We start from the raw sequence: 4,952 nt of genomic DNA, 5'->3' as shown, positions 1-4,952 counted from the left end.
GTTTTAGACTTAGACTTTTACTGTTTTTATTATTGCTTTCTTTTTAATTATGTTTATGCTTTCTTTTGCTATGTCTGGCTAGTTTCTTTTTCTGATTCTAGGGTTTGTAAATAGTTAATTAGGTTCATGTGATTTATTTGTTAATGCCTATTTACATTTCAGTTTATGATTCATAATTCCTGGTGCTTAATTTCTTGTTGATTATCTGGCCAATAATTTGCATGTGTAGCTATTCGGTTTGAGACCTAGCGGAGATAACTGTTTAGCGGATTCAGGAATGTATGATATGATCTTAACCTTGAGACCTAGCGGAGATAGGTGGATTATAGGGAGCTATTCTTATGAGCTATTGGGAGTTAGTAGATTTTCTTGAGACCTAGCGGAGATAGAGAATTTACTAATCTACGATCGTTGCTGCTCTAGCGAGAGTGATTGATTAATTAAGTGATCTCTCATCATAACTGGATTAAAATTGGTTAATATGATTAATAGATTTATTATGTGGATTTAGTTAATGAAGTTACTACCCTAGGATCAGCTATCTTTATTATTTGATTTCTCTACGTGATTTTATTTGTTGCTTTTTAAGTTTAGTTTTAATTAAACCTTCTTCATAATCGTTTGCCTGTCTACTGTTATAGTCTGTTTAGGGGATAACTAAAGTTATTTTGTTGTGTCAGTCCCTGTGGATACGATACTCGGTTACTGATTATTTGCTACAATTGCACCGTGTTAGTTGCGGTATTTGTTGCTAAGAAATTAGTGATCAGGCCATAAATTGTGTTGTATGCTTCATTTTGGCTACTTCAAAATTTTACTCATTATCATTTGTGCCAAAAGTACCAAATTACTTTTTTTTTTCTTTTATGTTATTACTTTTGACACTAGTATTTTCATTTGTTCCAAGTAATTTGGTACTTTTGACACAAATTATAACATTATTGTCAAAAGTACTAAATTACTTAGTACTCCCTCCGTCCACCAATTCAAGGCCTACTTACTTTTTTGGGACGTCCACAAAAACAAGGCCTACCTATTTTTGGTAAGTTTTTATTCATTATTTAATCAAAAAAGTCAAAGATTCTTTACAAAAAAGTGGGACCCTTTCTCCACTCAACTAATAAAAATACACTTTTTCTTAAAACCCGTGTTTTTTCCCCTAGACCTTTAATTGGTGGACGGAGGGAGTATTTTTTTTGTTTTGCTTTCTATTGGTACTTTTGACACAAATTATAAGATAGTGTCAAAAGTACCACCCAAACTCATTAAGGACAATACAATTTCAAATTATAAAAAATGACCAAAATTTGTGTTTTTAAAATGGATGATCAAATATTGAGCAATTCATTACTCAATATGATGACTATCTCAAAAATTAGCTTTTAAAATTATTAGGTTCAAATCTTTGTCCAAGATCTTCTCTTTTCTATATAGTTCAACGTTCAGTCAAATTCAAGATATTGAAGGTTATTTTTTTGACTTGAAGATATTGAAGGTTATTAATTGCACATGGAGTTTAGCACATTTCGATAACGGCTCCAAATTTTTGTCGTCTTAAAAAAAATGAAAAGAAGAAGAAGAAGAAGAAGAAGAAAGTTGCAGCCTCAAGTGATCAATTTGGTGGATTGTTTCCTTTATTTATCTTTATGATTTTTTGAATATGTTAAGCTATATATATACATTTGGAGCTCTGTATTAGTGTTTAAACTTTTGGTGCTCTAGTTCTAATTTTTCCTATTTCAACACAACATTATGCTCATGATCAAGGCATGTCTGCTTAATTACATATATGTTGCCATGATGTATAGCTGCTGAAATAAATTTTTATTGAAAAAAAAACTTAAAAATCAATTGAAAGCACAAAGACACTAATTAAGTGCCGAGCTTCATCAAAATAAATTCGACGAAAATTAATGAAAAAAATGCCGATAAAGAAAAAAGAGTACTTGTCTATCATAAATAGAACAAGATAAATAAAAAGAGCGATATGATATAGGAAAATGGATAATTCAAGGATTCATGAAGTTGGATTTTCACAAATTAATGTCACTATATTTATTTTTGTATTGTATTTTATTAATGAAACGTCATAATTTGAAATTACCGTCGTGAATAAATTGTGTGCTTATAAGATAAAATTTGAGATGGAAGCTTCGGACAAGTAGTTCACCCAAAGTTTATTCAATGAATGTGGAGCAAAACTTTAATCTGTAAGGTTTGAAAAAGTTAAAAGCAAGCAAGTTTAGATGCATGTCGAATTCACTTTTGGTGATACTTTGCTGCTAAAAGTACTGAATTGTGCGTTTAACGAACCTTTTGTCGAGAGTAAGTTCAATTAATTGATGCTATATATAATATTTTAGATCATTATTATCGACCAAATTTTAAAACATGCTTACTTTAAATTAAAAAAAAAGAAAGTGAATTTTCAAGATTACAATTATGAGATATACTCATCTTTTAAAACTCGGCTTATCGTAATTAATTGCATATATATGCTTTTAAAAAATGCGAATACCGATATTTCCACTTCGAGTCATGCTTTTAGTGCTCGGTTGTGTTGGTCTCTATCTTTCAAAAAATAATTATATAGGTTTTTTAGTTACGAGTAATTTTAAAATTTAGTTACATCTTCTGGTACAAGTGGGAAACTAAATTAAACTATAGTGCAAGTGGGAATGATGATGAAAATAATGATATTTAGTTTACAATGATTTAAAATTTGAAGCGCTCCATCTGGAATTGCATTAAGCAAATTCTTTTAATTGGAGTTAGAATAATTTCACTGTTGTCACTATCACACAAGTCGTTTTCTCTATATTCTTTTTATTTTAATAAAATATTCCTGTTTTTTTCTGAACAAATTGCAAAAGTTGGGGACAGTTGCAGTACACAATGCCATGGTACAGAAGGGTTCACATTTTTTGTTTTTGAGGAAACAAAAGGTTAATGTGAAAAGAACAAATATACATAAATTAAAAATTAAGTAGTCTTATAAGTGCATCAATCTAATGAATAAATTGACATGAGAAAGGGTAATATGTGATCAGTGTGTATGGTGCATACTGTCGCACATAACAATTTGTTAAACCTAATTTTATTCCTAGTTTTTTATAGGTTCTTCCACCAAGTTGCAGAATTTAATTGAGGTAACTCGATCATATGTACATATAAAATAATACTAGTAATTACAAATTGTATATCATATCTAATGGAACTAAATAAATTTAGTTAAAGGTACACGGTTATACTCCATTTTTTCACTGTCTTATTTAACAAGTTGATATATAACAATGAAATTCTTTTATGGTGCGTTCGTGAAGGTGTCTAAATAGTACTCTTGCACTTTATAACCTATACTTTTAATGGAAGTCAACTATCTCAAGTTGCATTCATTCATTTAAATTTGTTAAGTTCATGTCTGTACATGCACTATTCTGCACATTTCCTGAATATTGAATAAAATTTTTCCACTTGATTTTTTGTTTTTTTTTTTGATAAATTACATAAATAAATAAAGAAATTTAAAGATCGCGTGATAGAAAACTTGAATCCAAAACCCCAGGTCTTGGGCATTAACCTCCTACCGTTAGACCAACACATACACACATTCCACGTGATCTTTAATTTCACCGTTTGGTGTTCCACTAGTATATCAATAACATTTTCCTTTTTGTTTTCCTTCAATTTTAATTTCTTGCATTTGATTTAATTTAATAATTATTAGTTATAATTGATTAAACTCAATTACAGTATATAATTAATTTTAGAATTTATTTTCAAGTTTTAGTTAATTAACAGTAATTAATTGTTATGGTTGATTAGGGTATACAAGTTCTTAAGCTTCTATTTATGGTAATAATGTTAATTATGGTCCATTATAGTATAATTCTTCATTGTCTTGTAAGAACGTACACACTTTTTTCCCGATAATTTTCTTTAATAAATGCTAGGTGAGTGTGTAATTGTGCTCATGAGTTGAAATATTGGGAATTGGCCCAATTTTTGATGTACTATGAGTGTAGTAATATTGTGAATGAGTTGAGTTGGTGGAGAAAAAAAAATGAGTATGCATACCCTTAAAATATGTCAAAAAAAAAAAAATACGTTGAGACATATAATTAAAACTTATTAATTTTTAATAATCATCAATTTTAAAATAACTATTGATTTTAAAATAAAAATAATTAATATTATTGTTAAATTTTTTTTATAAAAACTAATATTATTGTTAAAACAGTTTGAGAAATTATCGTCAATTTTAAAATAAGAAAAAAAATACAAATTAAATTAATTTTAAATTAAAGTATTATTTAATGACGGATTAATGAAAATAACAACGGATTAACGATAGAAATAATGAAAATAAATATTTTTAAATAAAAAAAATATAAAAAAATTTTAAAATTAAAAAACTATAAAAAAAGTTATTTAACAATGAATTAACAATGGGAATAATAAAAATTACTATTTTTAATTAAAAGTAAATATAAAATATTTTTAAAATTAAAAAATTATAAAAATATTATTTAATGAATGATTAATGACGGGAATAATAAAAATAAAATTAATTTTAAATTAAAATATTAATTCCTGACGAATTAGCAAAGGGAATAATAAAAATAAAATCAATTTTAATTAAAATATTAATTAACGACGAATTAACGAAAGAAATAATAAAAATAAAATTGATTATAAATTAAAACTATTAATTAACGATGGAATCCATCGTTAGCGCCGCATTTTTAATTACAGATTTATTTCTGTCGTTAATTCCATCTTTAATTGTAATTTTTTTTTAGTGGTAAATGTCGTTGGATATGAATTTGACCTAGTCTCATAACTAATCAAACGATCTCATATATTTTTTTATGTTACAAATTTGTTTATGTTTGAATTCGGACCTTGATATCTATCTTATATAAATTTTGAGACTGCAATATCACATAAAA

This window comes from Salvia miltiorrhiza, chromosome 2 (assembly GCF_028751815.1).
Source record: "Salvia miltiorrhiza cultivar Shanhuang (shh) chromosome 2, IMPLAD_Smil_shh, whole genome shotgun sequence".
In the NCBI taxonomy this organism is placed as follows: domain Eukaryota; kingdom Viridiplantae; phylum Streptophyta; class Magnoliopsida; order Lamiales; family Lamiaceae; genus Salvia; species Salvia miltiorrhiza.
This window is presented reverse-complemented; position numbering follows the sequence as displayed.